The following is a 17,443-nucleotide window of genomic DNA, read 5'->3' on the forward strand; positions in this document are numbered from 1 at the left end:
GCCACCTTATCGGCAGGCAAACAGGACCTATGGCTGTGTGCCCATGGCCAAAAAGAGGGACACATGCTCCATTGAAGAGGCTATGAATAAGATCCGAGCCAAGAAGCGTCTGCGGCAGAGTGGGGAAGAGTTGCCACCTACCTCCTAGGAACCCCAGCTCTCTGGGGCAGGGCAGGGTGGGACAGGCTGCTGCTATTAAAACCCATTCTGGCTGAAACAGGTTTGGCTCAGTGGATAGAGCGTCGGCCTGTGGACTGAAAGGTCCCAGGTTCGATTCCGGTCAAGGGCATGTACCTGGGTTGCGGGCACACCCGCAGTGGGGCATGTGCAGAAGGCGGCTGATCGATGTCTCTCTCTCATCGATGTTTCTGACTCTCTATCTCTCTCCCTTCCTCTCTGTAAAAAATCAATAAAATATATTTTTTTAAAAAAAAACCATTCTGGAGCACCACCTCTGAACCACCTCCTAACAGCCATCACTCAGGCTGGAGGAAGCAGGTGTTTGATTTGTCACTGTCAAGTTTGGATGTGTGTGTGTGTGTGTGTGTGTGTGTGTGTGTGTGAGAGAGAGAGAGAGAGAGAGAGAGAGAGAGAGAGAGAGAGAGAGAGAGAGAGGCACGAGAGTGAATGCACAGGTGGGTATTTAATCTGTATTATTCTGTTCTCCTTGGAACTTTTTCCCCATGGGGTTGGGGTTACTTTACATTCAATAAACACTGTTTGAACCACCACCACCACCCCAAAAAAAACCCTGTACAGACCGGCCTCCACCAGTGCCCTCCAGCTTCCATGAAGCATGACCAGAAAGACCCCTGAAGCTGAGAAGGGGACTGGAAATAAATCACATTAAAATAAAAGGAGGGCTGGGACAATTCCACACTATCCAGCAAAAGACCATGGATACATGTCCCAAACACATGAGTGTCCAGCCCAAAGGAGACTGGACATGCTGCTATGGCTATCCCAGGTCAACAGCCACTGATGGGCCCTGCAGTGAGACCCACTAATTGATTGGAAAGTGACCTGTCCAGAGGGTCTTTCTGCAGCCAAGAAATAGCCTTAACCTCTGTCTGTCTCCATGGGTAGAAATGAAGGCAATTCCCAAAGCAATATCACTTCACAAAATAAATCCCACAGCACTGAATCCAGAATGTTACTGTACAGCTATTTAGAGTCCCCGCTGACAATCCCATATTTATTTGGAGCAGGGAGGATGATTAAGGCTTTAAAATTCAATTACAATTATGGAACTCTGAAAAACTTACTAAAAGAATGAATGCAAACCTACATTTGAGATGCAGAACTAAAGAGACAAGATTTCAGAGCCCCCACCTTGTCCAAAAGAGGGTCAGTCCCACAACACAGACTGGATCAGTGACTGTTAAAGACAAGGACTAGCCGCATTCAGCCAACATTATAAGAACAACCAAATGGTCCTGTCCCTTAGTCTTGTGCTTTTAAAGGACGGTCGATGTGCCAACTATTTTAAAGCTCCAACACACTAATTCTGTAAACAATAATGGCTACAGCCTGCACAATGCGCACTGGAATGGATTCCTCAACTTGGCCTCATCACTTATGCAGCTGATGAAACAAACACTGACAGCTTTTTTGCATTTGTAAAGGCCCCACAGCAGCTGTGGTGATCCCACCATAGAGCAATGAATTAAGCCTGAAACCCAGCTGGGTCTGAACAGAAGCCTTTTTTGCACAATACAGCAAGACTATCATTGTTAACCTAGGCATTATTGGGAAATATTCTGCATTACATTATTGGGCAGTTCTAACTCAATTTTTAAAATTAGCTCTAATAAGCAATTTTAGTAGGAGGTATATGGCATTTGCTTTTGAAAAAGCACAAGTATGTGTACAGGTTATAGGTACACCACACAAAGCTCGGCAGAACACAGATTTCCAGTTAAATAATGCAAAGTTTAAAACAGTAACTCCTCCTTATTCATACACACATGCACGCATACACACTCACTCACATCTACCTTCCAAAATTGAAGAAGGTATATAACCTTGAAACTTCCTGGTTATTTGACCACTACAGAAAAAATATGGAATATAACTCCCCATTAGGTAAGCCAAATCCATGACCTAAGCACAAGAGTCAATTTGGAACAGAATGCTGTACTTGAAAAACTGGAGTTTGACAAAGCATGATTAATATCATTGGGAAGGACATTTTTTCTTTACACTGAACTTGAGAGCACTCTGTAATAAATAAGATTCCAAATGCTGATGACAGACACACCAGGAACCTCGAGAAAAGGCCCAGACATCCACACCAAGATGTTCACTCCTCCCAGAGATGCAGAGATGCACCCCCACTTCTCTAAAGGCTTTGGGGCACCCTCAGGCCACCTGAGTTTTTCAACACCCAGCCTCTACTGCTGCACACTTTCCCTGAACACTTAAAAATTAGCAAACAGTGCCTGATTCAAACAAGAGGCCAATCTCATCTCAACAATTTCACACCAACTTGGGGAAATAAATCTGGTAAAAATCAGAAAAACCAGAAGAAAACATGGGCCCTAACTGGTTTGGCTCAATGGACAGAGCACCAGCCTGTGGACTGAAGGGTCCCGGGTTCGATTCCAATAAAGGGCATGTACCTTGGTTGCGGGCTTGATCCCCAGTTGGGGGTGTGCAGGAGGCAGCTGATCGATGTTTCTCTCTCATTGATGTTTCTAACTATCCCTCTCCCTTCCTCTCTGTAAAAACCAATAAAATATATTTTTTTAAAAAAAGCAAATAATACCAACTAAAATACCAAACATTAGTAGTCTTTCTAAAAGAAAAAGAAAAAAGGGAAAAGAAAACATGGCACCATCCCTCCTCCTTAAAAGAATTCCATTTCTTAAAAGAATTCACTATGAATGGCCTTTTTAAGTATTTTTTCATTTAGGTAAAGCAGGTTTGGAGGGAGCATGAAAATCAGGGAGAATTTCTAGGTAGATAGTTCTATTCCTCATAGTGCTTTGCCAAAGAATGACAACATAGCTAACAATAAGAAAGTTAAAAAAAAAAAAAAAACTGAAGCAGGAAAATAGTTCCTCGTCCTTCTCTGCACTCCCAGAGGAGCCAGCATTTTAAACTCTACCTCTCCCAAAACTATGTGGTAAATGCTGTGTGAAGATGCTTCTGAAGACCCACAACTACAGCCAAAAACACCTGCGTACCAACAAAAAGTAACTCACCCCATGATGAAATTCAAAGTCCCACCTTTTTTTCACACTTAAACAAATGAAGCATCTGGTTCTAGCATAAATGTGCGGAAACAGTGTTTACAGTGTACAGAAGGACAGAAGAAATAAGACCACTCTTGGGCACCCACACACATAGTGAAGAGGGCCAGTCAGGCAGGGAGGAAATGAGAATCTGAGACAAGGCAACTGCCCCAGAAGCAGAGGATTCATGGCACTGCTGAACAGAACAGAGGAGACTCAAAAACAAAAGCTGAGAGTAACAGCTTAGCAGGTTAGTAAAACAGAGGTAAATAAATTCAGTAATAATGCATGTGCACAATTTTATAATTCAAGGTATTTCTAGAGTAGGGCAACCTCACAAAAACATATACAGAAATACTCATAGCAGCTTTATTCATTAATAGCCAAAAGGTGGAAACAAACCCACATGTCCATCAGCTAATGAATGGATAAGCAAAAACGTGGTATGTCCATACAATGAAATATTATTCGGCCATAAAAAGGAATGAAGTACTGATATGTGATACAACATAAACAAACCTTGAAAACATGCTAAGTGAAAGAAGCTAGTCACAAAAAGCTACCTATTGTATAATTCAATTTATATGAAGTGTCTTATACAGGCAAATTCATAGAGCAGAAAGTAAATTAGTGGTTGCCAGAGACTGGGGGAACTGGGATGAAATGAGAAGTGACTGCCAACGGGTATGGAGTTTCTTTTTCAGGTGATAAAAATGTTCTAAAATGAATGGTGACGATGATTACACAACTCTAAATATACTAAAAACCACTGAATTGTTAAGAGGAAAAAAATTGTATTTGCATCCAAAGTCACTCAGGGAAAGACTGAGATGCCTAAATTGCCTTTTGTCTTGAACTACCACTGAAACATGGAAAGAAAAATAGTTGAACTTCCGAAAGAACTGAAATAAGTTGGGGATATAAGAAGAGTTTTTTTAAAAAAGGCTAAAAGAACTGACACTTTGCTAAAGGTACAACAGAAAGGATACATACCAAGAATATATATACTGTTAGTTAGGCTGTAAAGTGCCATGCCATGAGGGTGAACTTTAATTTCCCAAAAAATAAAAACTGCAACTTTAGCCTTCCTATTTCCCTAAAGCTATAGTGTGAGCTTTAAATGCACTAGAATCAACCATTTAAACATATTTATTCAGTGTCACCACCAACTCATACAAGTCCCTTAGTTTTAAATCTATTTTTGAATTCATAGATTGGGCAGAAAGCAGTTAGAAGGAGAAAACTCCAAAGGCAAGCTTATTACCTTTTTTTAAGGTATTACTTAACACCTTTAAAAAGCATTTGCCCTGGCCAGGTTCTCAGTGGTTAGAGCATCGGTCCACAGACCAAAGGGCTGTGGGTTCGATTCCTGGTGAAGGGTATATACCTCAGTTGCAGTTAGATTCCCAGCCCTGGTTAGGACACATGTGGGATGTGTCTCTCATGTGGATATTTCTTTCTCTCTCTCTCTCTCTCTCTCTCTCTCTCTCTCTCTCTCTCTCTTTCTCTCCCCCTTCCCCCCTTCAACCTCCCTTCCACTCTCAAAAAATATATATAATAATAAAATAAATGGAAAAAATATCCTTGGGTAAGGATTAAAAAAAAAAAAGTTAACACCCAGCAGAGAGGATTATTTGCTGTTAATGGGAGAAAACAAAAGCGACCGTGATGTGATGCACCATCCCAGGCCTATACCTAATACCTGTCCAGAGAAACAAGCAGTTATGCCTGGGCAAGGTGTTCTGTTCTTTACTGAGATGACTTCTATATACAAAAAAGAATTCCTCATAATATGTACCAGTAAGGTCTTCGTTTGTATTAAACAACTGTAAGCAAACAATGTTTGACTGTAAAAGCTTTTGCAAGTCAAAAATAATGGCCTTGCTAGGTAAACTGACTGTTCTTTATAATCATCATTTATACTCCCCCACGAGGCTTTGCCTACTGCTCCAATAAATTCTGGAAAGAAATAACATGACAACTGCAGCAAGTCTCATAGAAGGAGGAAAGGAAAAAAGGCCAGTTGAGTAGAAAATGTGTTTCATTTTAGGCCGCGTCAGTGTTGGAGTAGCAATCACATCACTCATTTGGAGCAGGGAGTAGAATTATAAGGAAGAGAAAAACACCACTTTTTAGCTTCAGATATTTCCAAATCAGACTCATCCTCCCCAACTCCCATGCTTTTCAGCTTACCGGGGTCATAAGAAAACCCACTTTAATAGCATCATTAGAGTTCTGATTTATCACAAGTACAACAGAGTGTGCTTCTCATCTAGACAAAAATTTGGTACAACATGAAGCTTTGAAGTCTGTAGTAGTAGCAGGAATTTCTGTAAGACTAATTGATGTTTATATTGAGCTGGCCTGTGGAGGCGGGTAGAGTCCAACTGAACTGAAAGAAGTATTCCCCAACCCCTTGACCAGGAGCCTTGGCCCATGGCTCAGATATGCCCAGAGCCTAGACTCTGGGACAATCAGGCAAGCCAAATGTGTTCTTTATTTTAAAAGAGTTTTCCATTCACCCTGTCAGCCAGCCACCTTTCAGATTCCAGGTAAGTTTAAACCACAATGGTCTGGAATTCTAACAGTAGTTTTGAGGATTAGGATATAGAATGAGTATTTGAAAACATTTTTAAAGACACAGAACGCTGACTCATGCTGTAACATCTACCAATCGCCTCCACTAAAAAAAGAACTTCATTATTAAATCCAGATCCTCCATGGTCCCTTACACTATGGAAAAAAGTGATAAACTGTATTGGCATTTAAACAGAAATCTGATCTCTGCCACTTGAGTATGTCATCACCACTGGGGATTACTTTCATGCATCTTTAAAATTCTTTCAGATTAAAATTCTGTCGGGATGTCAATACCAATACTACCTAACAAAACTCGCCTTTAATTTAAGTTTTAGGTCAACTTTTCAAAGCTAAAAACAAAAAGCTACTCAGACCAAACACTTCTGGGTTGAGAAGGACAACTGCTCACTGCCCATATTTTAATCTGGTTGCCACTTTTTGGATTTAGAAAGTGAACTTAAGTCAGGTCAAAGCAAAAATTATTTGCTCCAGGGATGACTGCTCATTATGGCCATAATTCCTTTTTGGAATGAGGTGCGGTATATACAAGTACGTATATGAAACAAACAACCAGAATATAGCTGAGGTATTTAATTTAATGGTCTTCCAAGCCAGAGCCAAATGAAACTTTTGTAACCATACAAACCCCACCCCTCACAAATGAGGCCAAAATCACATATGAGATTCTGGGTCACCTTAAAGTATATTATGCCTACACAAAAAAAGTATTCCATAAATATAAAATATGTAATTATACAATTATACACTCTCTTCTTCCCTGTGCTACTGCAAGCATTCTGACTAATAACACATTGTGTGTTTAAGGCAATTTTCTTTACAAAGTGCTTTCACATATCTTATCTCATTTAGTTTTAATGCTCTGAGAGGACAAGGAAAGAAAACAGAAACTAAAGTAAAACTCTACTGACATCTTTACAACTCATTACAAGTGCTTTTGTGTTAGTTTTTAAAAGCCAACAAACAAACAAATCCTCTGGCTTCACACATACTACCTGTGGGACCATAAATTAGTACAGCCTTTCTCCCAGAAAGCAATGTGGTAAGAGGGTTCTGAACATAAACACAGGCACTTCTAAGTCTGTAATTCCACTCAGTAAATTGGAATTAAGTGCCAAAAGACACAGGTAAAGCATACTGCACAGGTGATTTTATACAACAGCCCCAAACTGTGAAAAGGCTATCAAAATCAGACAAGGCAAGGAAAACTGTCAGGTACAGAGTCAGATGCAGAATCATATTTTAATAACTAAGACATAAATGCAAAAAGCACACAACAGAACAGCACTTAAGTATAAACCCATATATATAAACTATTTTTCTCCAAGTACAAGAACGTTGGTGTGCAATTACCATGGTTTTCTATCTTTGTGTAAGCTGCCTGATTTGAATGATTTCTTATCTATCTATATATATATATAAGCCTAAGTTACTGTTCAACCATTCGACCATTCAACCAGAACCTAGGACACCCACTGACCACCAGGAGGCAGACACTCAACTTACAGGCATGGAAACATGGAACAGACTGATGAATCTAAGAGGGAAGGTGGCAGGTGGGAGGGCAGGAAGAGATTAACCAAAGTTCTTATATGCATACTAGAAGCCTGGTGCACGGATTTGTGCACTGGTGAGGGGTCCCTCGGCCTGGCCTGCGGGGAATGGGCCGAAACCAGCAGTCCGACATCCCCCGAGGGGTCCCCAGATTGCAAGATGGTGCAGGCCAGGCCAAGAGACCCCACCGGTGCACGAATCCGTACACCGGACCCCTAGTAAATAAATTTTTGCAAAATGGAAAAAAATGAATTGGCCTAATTAGGTATGAGGATTACATGTAGCTTTTTACTTTTCTGTGAAAAATCAATCAATTACTGCAATTATGGAGAATACACCTGGCAGAAAGAAACATCTCTGAAAGAGATGTCCAAAGCCTGTCTGTATTCGGCTGGATTTCATGTCCTGGTGTGTCACTGATAAAACATGCAATCTCAGGCAGGTCACGTAACAGTACTAGACACCTCAGGCTTTCTCAGCTATAAAACTGATTAAACCCTAGGCTGTGTGGCTCAGTTGGTTGGAGGTCATCCTGAACACCAAAAGGTGGCAGACTTGATTCAGGTACTGACACATTTCTCTCTAATGTACACTTTTCTTTTTCCCTCCCTTCTTCCACACCACACAAATAAAAAAAAAAAAAAAAAACTCATTAGTTAAGCTCATCTTTTTCTTCTAGATCCATAGTAATCCCCTTGCACCACTATTTTTTTTAAATACCCCGTAATTGAACAAATATTCCTTAACTGTGTGACAACTTATAAAACTGAGCCCCTATTCTTGAGGGGTTAATAAGATGAGACGTGTAAACAATAATTCCAGTACCTAGAGGTAGATGTGAGGAGTCAGGTCAACAAAGAAAGGGAGCTTGGCTCTGCCTAACTTGGGAAAGGGGTGGAGGCTGTCCAGTTAGGCCTCAGACAGGCTAGGTGGGCTCTTCAGGTAATCTGTTTAGTGAGCAAGTTGAGGAACCAGGACATGAAAAGACTAAGAGCCTGGGCTCAGCTGAACTGAAATGGGTGACAGGATAGGCCCAAGATCGATCTAGAAGGGCTTTTTAGGCTGTGTTGACAATAAAAGCTGATTTAGACCTGACCCTGAGAGCCACTGAGGGGATCATGATCAGATTTTCAATATCAAGGACTATTGCTCCAGGATCCAGTTTAAACATCTCTGTGCAGACTCAGTGCCACTCCAATCTTAATTCTCACATTCTAATTCTCCCCCAGACAAGTATGCAAGTCAAGTGTTGAATAATACAGAAGAGATTCAATGACAAACAAAGGGGAGCTGGCCCCGGTAGCTCAGTTGGTTAGAGGTCGTCCGGATATACCAACTTGTGGGTTCAATCCCTGGTCAGGGCACATACAAGTATCAACCAATGAGTGCATAAACAAGTGGAACAACAAATCGATGTTTCTCTCCCTTCCTCTCTCCTCTCTCTCTCTCTCTCTCTCTCTCTCTCTCTCTCAAATCAATAAAGAAAAATAAAAAGTAAAAAAACAGAGTTTAAGGGTGGAAAGCGATTACATCACCTTCTAATCTTTAAAGCCTTGTTCTATATCCCAAAATGCATTTTAGAATATCTTGCCATTCATTTGGTAAATTAAGAGGCAAAGTACAGCCCTGGTCAGTGTGGCTCCATTGGATGAGCACTGTCCCATGCACCGAAGGGTCACTGGTTCACCCACAGTCAAGCACATACCCAGGTTGTGGGTTCCATCCCATTGGGGCTAGTATGGGAAACAATCAATCAATGTTTCTCTCTTTCCCGCTCCCTTCCTCTCTCTCTGAAAATCAATTTTTAAAAATTTAAACACACACACAAAAAAAATAGAGGCAAAGTACAGAATTCAATTGATTCATTTATTTCTGAGTCAGCTAGGAAGGCTATCAGCAGGCCCAATGTCTCCAGATTGGTGACTTCCAATTGTGTAATAATACATTAAGCATTTGTGTAGGAATATGCAGTTTATGGAGTGCTTTCACATCAAAAAATCTCGCTGGCTCTCGCAGCAACAAGCCTGTAGGTACACAGACAAGTTTTCCAATGAGGAAGCAGCTCAGCAAGGTTACGTGCCTCACTATGGGTCACAGAGCCAGTACGCTCACTGTGAGGCCAAACCCTGAACTCAGCTCATATTCCCAATCTTGTCCATTACCCCATAGGTACTCTATAAAAAGGGTGGGATAAAAGTAGGTTTACAGTTGTAGGTATGTAACAGAGAGTTTATTACTTATAACTATTATTACTATTATTACTTATTAACTATTGCATTATTTTCCATAGGAACAACTACTAATATAAGCCTACTTTTGCCCCACCCTGTATTCAAAACAAGTCTGTTCACATCTGAGGCATTACATTTCTGAAGCCCATGCACTAGTAATAAGGCATCTACATAAAGCACAAAACTCTCCAAGTTTTAATAATGTCTATATCCAACTGCTGCTTAACAGAACAAACATTCATTCAGTCCCCTTTCTATAAACCTATGGAAATAATAAATGCAAGAAACACATGCTCAGTCCTAATCCCTTCTCATTTCCTCCTGGCACCTGTTTCTGCCCCCACAGGCACCAAACACTTTAACAGCTGGCAGAAATGAGAACCAAGAGATAACACACTCAACCATTGTAGATGCAGCCCTAACCAAAATGTGGTTAGGAAATAATGGAGAAAGAACCACCCAGATGTAAAAAGAGAGCAATAACAGAGGGTGCCAAAAGGTCTCCCACATTCTGGATGATTCCACCATTACATACCTGGGCTCCTGTCCCAGTAAACCAGAGGGTCTCCTGATGGGAAACAGACACACAAAACCTACTCCTCTCACTCCTCCCCCCATCCCAGAAAAATATTGGTGGAAAAGAATTCCTGGTTGCATTGGAGGAAATATGTGCAGGAAAGGGCAAAAATGTGACTACTATATTTAGTTTATTAACCTTCTAGGATTCGTAGTAACTAAACACTGCTGTTGATAATACTTCAAAGCTCACTGGTCTTCCTCTTCATGGGTGGTGGAGCCTGACCGACTTACAAAATTAGAACTTAAAATCCAATTTAGGCTTTTTAGGCTGCACCAGCTCTCAAGAACAGCTCTCAAGAATTTCTGCCAGTAGGGTTCCCTTTTCTAACACCCTCACACATCCTATGAATATGTGAGTAATTATGTATAATGTTCCCATTACTCATGCTGCCTCATTAACATATCTGGACAGCCTTTGTTTACCGGAAGGCCCAGACCCCGGTGAGGATTTGAGGGCAAACGATTTCCCACAGTGCCCCATGGTCCCCTAAGCAGCAAAGTCACAGGCAATGCAAATGCCAGAAAAAGTATTGAAGCCTATTTGTTACAGCCCTACGAAATCAAATGGGTTCTCAGAGGCCTGCAGAGCTGGTGCAGCCTACACTGGCCCTCAGGTACAAGGGAGAGGGTAAGGTGGTGGCCACCTATAAAAATACTGAGCACACAAGTATCCCAAGGGGTAATGGGATCTCAGTTCTTTTTCCAATGAGGACTCAAGGAGACAGCCAGCTGGGGACGAGAGGGTAGCTCCACCAACTGGTGTTTAAAAATTACAACAAATACAAACATGCTCTCAAGATGGATACACTCCTGTTCCTGGAAGCCAAGAAACTGCCTTAACTTCCCCAACTTTCTCAAGCAAAAGAACTCTGCAGGGGCTGCCAGAGCCCATATTATAGCCTTTTCTCACCTTCTGAGGGGCTACAGCCATTAACTATCTGGCCAATATCTATTTGCTTCCATCAGTTTCTCTTCTGTAAAATGGTCTTAGCCTCTTTTTCTCATGTGAACTCACTACGGAAATAATAAATGTGGATAGTTTTTTCAGAACTGATGGGGTCTTCACTTAGGATTCTTTCAGGAGGGGTGAGTGTTATGTGGCCATCTAGAGTGTTTTCTACAATCCAAGCTCTTCTGGCATTTCTTCAAATGGCAGAGAGAACTCTAGGAGGGAGAGCAGCATCCTCACCAGAACAATACAATCTGTGACAAGACACACAGTGATAGAAAGAAACTCAGACACCCAAGGCCCAGGGTTGTAGTCCAGTTGCTCACTCAGGTCACCTACACTTCACCCTCTGGGACAGGATCTCCATATGCAAAACATAGGTCCGTCCCCATCCCAGACATCCTACAAGAACAAGAAAGATAAAAGCCACCTGCACGGAGTGATAGGAACAGGAACTCCTGGAAGGAGGCATGATTACTGGACTAGGAGAAGCAGGGTGTCCAGACAGTGCCCCACTTCCTACATGGTTCTGCTCTACTTTTAATGACTTTACTCTGAATGAGAAATGAAGGAAAACCCCTTTTTAAAAAGCGTGACGCTGTCAGAAGGCTAATAAGGTTGACTAAAGCCCCAATAAAGATAAAAAACTAGTAAAAGGATAAGAAAAATCTCACTCAAACTGTCTACAAAAAAGTAGACAAGTAGCAATACTATATCAAAACCAAAGTCATCCGAGTTCCCACCTCCTAGGGTGAAGGAAGAGTGCAATGAGACAAGTATGGAAAAAGTTTATACAGTCAACCAGAGATTCTCTCTTATCATTGATGTTTCTATACCTCTCTCCCTCTCCTATCCCTTCCTCTCTCTGAAATCAATAAAAAAAAAAGGAAAAGAAAAGGTGTATGGGAAAAAAGGAACCAGAGACACAAAGACTGGGCCTGGAAAGCAACTGAGGCTTGCAGGGGTGGTCAGAGGAATAAAGAGAAGAACTACCTGAAAGATGGAAAGAAAAAAGTAATTGATTCCAACCACTGAGCCGGTGTGACTCAGTGGTTGAGCATCGACCTATGAACCGGGGAGGTCACAGGAGTTCACAATTTGATTCCACAGTGGAGGGCATGCAGGAGGCAGCCGATTAATGATACTCTCTCATCACTGATGTTTCTATCTCTCACTCCCTCTCCCTTCCTTCTGAAATCAATAAAAACATATTTAAAAAAATAAATTTAAAAAATAAATTAAGTAAATAAATAAACAGATTCACTTTGTCTCATTTCCATTAACAGGTAGGCTTAAGGATTTGAAATAGAACACACATACTCTGGTTTCTCTTCAGATTGCATAAGTCTTTCGCCTTTTACGTCTGAAATAGAACACACCTTCAACAGTATCTCCTAACTAAGAAAAGAAAGTTGCTGGATTACAAGATACAAGCTTTTGAATATATAAATTAGGTGTAAAATCACTAATCTTTTGGCCCTCTACTAGCCAGTGAATAGCACAAGTGTAAAAGTATTACACATTAACTCAAGAGGACCGCTCGGAGCTATATTACAAAGCATGAACTACATAGGGTGTCTAGTTTAATGTTTTGGGATTAAGACTAAATACAATGGAAGCACTCTTATCAGAGGTGCTAGGGACCAAAGTTGGTTAGCTAATGTAAAGTCTGTCTGGCAGAAAACCTTAAAAAAAATAGTGTACCCTATGTATATAAACATTTCAACTTAAACACACGAGTGTACTTTTATTCTCTTGGGAAGGGAATGTGGGGATAAATGAAGTTTGGTTCTTAAAAGGGAATCAATGGCAATGTGCAAGCAGAATTCTTAATAGATTTTTCCCCAAGTCTTTTCAATGCTGGGCCCCCATCCTATATAATAAAAGGCTAATATGCAAATCACCCAAATGGTGGAATGACTGGTCACTATGATGTGCACTGACCACCAGGGGGCAGACGCTTAACGCAAGAGCTGCCCCCTGGTGGTCAGTGTGCTCCCACAGGGGGAGCACCACTCGGCCAGAAGCCAGGCTCCCCAAGGGGGCCTAAGCCGGCAGTTGGACATCCCCAAGGGCTTTCGGACTACGAGAGGGCACAGGCCAGGCTGAAGGACACCCCCCACTCCCATGCATGAATTTCATGCACCAGACCTCTAGTCTAATATAACTGCCTTATTTTTTAAGAAGTCACTTTTATCAAGTGTTCCCAAATCATTCATCTTAAAGTTTTCATAGAAACCAACTGTCTTTTCACACTCATTCAAAGGATTACATAATATTTAACTGTAATTGAAATAATAAGACTAACTGGAATAACTAGATTTGGAAACAAACTGACACTTGGCAAGCTTTCTATGGGTGGGAGCCAAAGGGGATACAGGCACACACACACCCCAAGGCTGCCCATTAGCTAAGAGTTTCACAGCCAGGATGTTCTGCAGCCAAACAGGGCAAGTGGGTTGGAGAGGTAGTGGTTAGCAGAAGCTGTTACTGTAATCCTGGGGGACACTTACATGTGGACCAGTAACAGTACAATTACATTTCCAAAGTCTAAATTTCTTAAGACTACAAAACTTTTTAACCATTCATATAAAAATGTCAAGTCTGGGTCTTGAGACCACCATACTGAAGGACAAACCACTTTATTAAAAATACTCCAGCCCGGCCAGTGTGGCTCTGTGGTTGAGCATCAACCTATAAACCAGACAGTAACAGTTCCATTCCCAGTCAGGGCACAGGCTGCAGACTTGATTCCCAGTAGGGGGCATGCAAGAGGCACCTGATGGATGATTCTCGCATCACCATGTTTCTACATCTCTCCCTCTCCTTTCCTCTCTCAGAAATCAGTAAGAACATATTTTAATACTTTTTTAAATATTCCAGCTTAGCCTTTACCAAGTGTTTTAATGTACTATAAGCTTAATATGACTTCCCCATGTCATCTTTGAAAGGAAGAAAAGGAAACAGTTCTATTTTGAATGTAACAGACACCTGTAATATACTCCAAAAGATTTTCTCTTTCTGAAGAAGGTAAATTTAAAATAACATTTAGGCCCTGGCCGATGTGGCTCAGTTGGTTGAGCATCACCCCATGCACCAAGAGGTTGCCAGTTCAACTCCTGGTCAGGGCACATGCCCAGGTTTCAGGCTTGATCCCTAGTGGGAGCTGTGCAGGAGACAGCCAATCTATGTATCTCTCTCATTGATATTTCTCTCTCTCCCTTTCTTTCTCTAAAATCAATAAAAATATATTTTAAAAAATAAAATAACCTTTGGAGCAGGGAATATATAAGATTACACTGGAGTTATTTCCAAGGCACTTGGAAGTGAGTCAATAGCCCTCAGCCTAGCAACATGAACTGGTTTAACCTAACTATGAGAGAAGAAACTGCCATTATACCATCAAAGTACCAAATACTTCTAGTTGGCTATTTGAGCCAATGGCTATGGGGATACACAAATCAGATACTTCTCTACAGTAAAATAATAACCCAGATAACAATAACTGAAATTGGGTTATATTTGGACGTAACTTATTTTTCTTTCAAATTGCAAAGACACACTTTGGACTCTTATCTTTACAGTATTCCTTCCTTAATCATAGCTGCTAAGTTCCTCTGCCCTAGACTTATGTGACAAAGAGAAAACCATGTGAACAGCCCATAAAAAGAAAAACATAGCAATTAAATAATGTGTACAAGTTTTTGGTCCCCAGAACTGTAAAAAACTGACTGGGTGTAAAACAAGGTGAGGGGAGGAAAGGCTCATAAATCCTACCATTATATTTTGGTGTATTTCTTTCCTTTTTCTTTATAATTTTACGTAATTGTAATTTAGTAAATCCTGCTATTGAGTCTTTTTTTTTTTAATATGTTTTATTGATTTTTTACAGAGAGGGAGGGAGAAGGAGAGGGATAGAGTTAGAAACATCGATGAGAGAGAAACATCGAGTCAGCTGCTTCCTGCACACTCCCTACTGGGGATGTGCTCGCAACCAAGGTTCACGGCCTTGACCAGAATTGAACCTGGGACCCTTCAGTCCTTAGGCTCACACTCTGAGTCAAACTGGTCAGGGCTTGCTATTGAGTCTTATAACAAACACTCCCCCATTTTTTAAATCATACTGCACTTTTAAATCAGAAAATTAGATACTTAGAACTTATGGCCTAGTGGTACAAATTCTGCTTGAGCAGTCCTGGAAATCAAACTGGTAATTTGTTTTTGTGCTAACTGCATGAATCATATCTCATGTGGCAGAGACTTTCATTTCAAACTTATACCTGCTACAAAGAATCACCAATTACATGGTTTTGAAGTCTGATTATTATATGTATTACTAGGGGCCCAGTGCACAAATTCATGCACCTTGAAAGAAACTGTGGGCCACCAGGCTGCAGTGGGCACAGGAGCGGTTCTCAGCCCATCCTGCACACCCTCGCCCAGCCCCTCCCACCCCGGCTCCCTATCTGCCAGCAGCCCTGCTCCCACCGCCATTGCTCCCATGCACTGACAGCAACAGCCCTGCTCGCACCCACTGATGGCGTAGAGCAACTGGGGCCGGTGCCAGCAGTGGGTGTGAGGGAAGCCGATGCTGTCAGTGGGTGTGAGCAGCGGCTGCTGCCCCAATCACCACTCAGGAACAGGGGGAGGTGGAGAAGCCCTCAGGACAATCGGGGCCAGCAGCTGCCACTCGTACCCATTGACGGCACCGAGTGATTGAGGCCAGCACTGGGCACCAGCAGCAGGTTCAAGCAGGGCTGGCATCCGGCAGCAGGTGCAAGCACCAAGTGGGACTACAGTGCACAGGAGCAAAGAATTTTCAGTAACCACCAGAGGCTCACCCTGATGACAGCAACCAGCGCCCCCACCTTGGTCTGGTGTCCCCACTCCCTGCTCCACCATCCTGCCGCGGCTGACACCCATCATGTTCTGTGTTCCGCTGCCTGCTGTCGACGCCCGCAATGTTCCACGCGACCCCAGGTGGTCAGCACACGTCATAGCAACCGGTTGTCCAGTTGTTAGGTTGTTCTGCCGTTCGGTCTATTTGAATATTAGGGTTTTATATAGAGAGACTAGTGGCCCGATGCACGAAATTCATGCAAGAGTAGGCCTTCCTTCTCCCCGCTGCCAGCACCAGCTTCCCTCTAGCACCCGGGACCCGGGCTTCCCTCTGCCACCCGGGATCCTCGCAGCCCCAGCTTTGTCCGGAAGGTCTAATTACACTTTTATTATTATAGATGGGCAGAAAATACCTATAGAGCAAAACCTGCAACTGTTTTTATTGTCCAAGAGGACTGGGGCTTTGAAAGGCAAATGTTTTTGGTTACTGAAGGTATTGTAGTGGAAGTTGTCCCCAGCACAATTAAGAGAGGGTTACCCTGCAATTTATGAGTTTCTCAAGGATGTCACTTAATATGAATTATAACAATCATTTCTCCCAAAGCCTGCCACCTACAATCCCATCCCCAAACTCTGCTCTGCTAAGGCAATAAACTAAATGGCAACACGGCAGGCATCTAAGGTTTTTGAGACCAATTGTAGGAAATGTGCTGCCTTCCACCAGCTTGAGTAATAATGCCACCTTACAATGAAAGAGCATACTGTTTTATATCTTTCATGCACATCATCTCACATAACATCCGAGAAAGTAAAGTGGAAAAGGCAGGTATTACTTTCTCCATTTTACAGAAAAGGAAATACTCAGATTGGGAGCCTCTTCTCATCTGGCTCTGAAGAACTAAACCCAGAACATCTTAAGATTTAAGAGTCCAGTTGCTCTTCCAAGCACACAGTATCAATGACAAGTCTTCCCTCATCTGGCCCCCTAAAAAATACTCAATAGGCATAGAGCTGGCACAGCAGAGGCTCCCCCAACGGTATTGCAAGACTGCCAGAAAGAGCAACAGTTGCTGCTGTGCAGCATCATCCAGAAAGGCATCCCACCACCTTCAGAGAAGACACGCCAAATATGACAAGGCGGCTGAATCCACAACATGGTCCTCCTACAAATGTAGCAAAGCTTTCCCTGAATTAAGTTTCCTTGCTTATTTAAAGCATTAATGAGCAGACCCAACTACCACAGTTGTATGTAATGCCACACCATCTGCAGATCTGCTGACAGACAGAAAGGAGCCATCTCCCAGCTCTCCACCTCCACAATGGGTCAGAATCACAGGTAGGCGGGGGCACTAGTTTGAGGGCGACAGGCTCCTAGCGCTCACCTGGAGGGCAGTGCTGCGTTGGAGGCGGAAGGCAGAGGCCGAGCACGCCGCCCTCGCCCTCCTCCTCCTCCTCCT

General features: G+C 42.3%; 1 protein-coding gene and 1 pseudogene across 2 annotated transcripts in view; one reads left to right on the top strand and one right to left on the bottom strand.

The window, feature by feature from the left end:
- LOC102758850 overlaps positions 1 to 9,518 on the top strand; it is a 10,342-nt pseudogene extending 824 nt beyond the window's left edge.
- The window catches only part of JARID2 (jumonji and AT-rich interaction domain containing 2), a 283,368-nt gene that overhangs the window by 263,304 nt on the left and 2,621 nt on the right, over positions 1 to 17,443 (bottom strand). The gene's annotated exons all lie outside the window — the stretch shown is intronic.

Source organism: Myotis davidii, unplaced genomic scaffold (genome assembly GCF_000327345.1).
Source record: "Myotis davidii unplaced genomic scaffold, ASM32734v1 scaffold62, whole genome shotgun sequence".
Classification (NCBI taxonomy): domain Eukaryota; kingdom Metazoa; phylum Chordata; class Mammalia; order Chiroptera; family Vespertilionidae; genus Myotis; species Myotis davidii.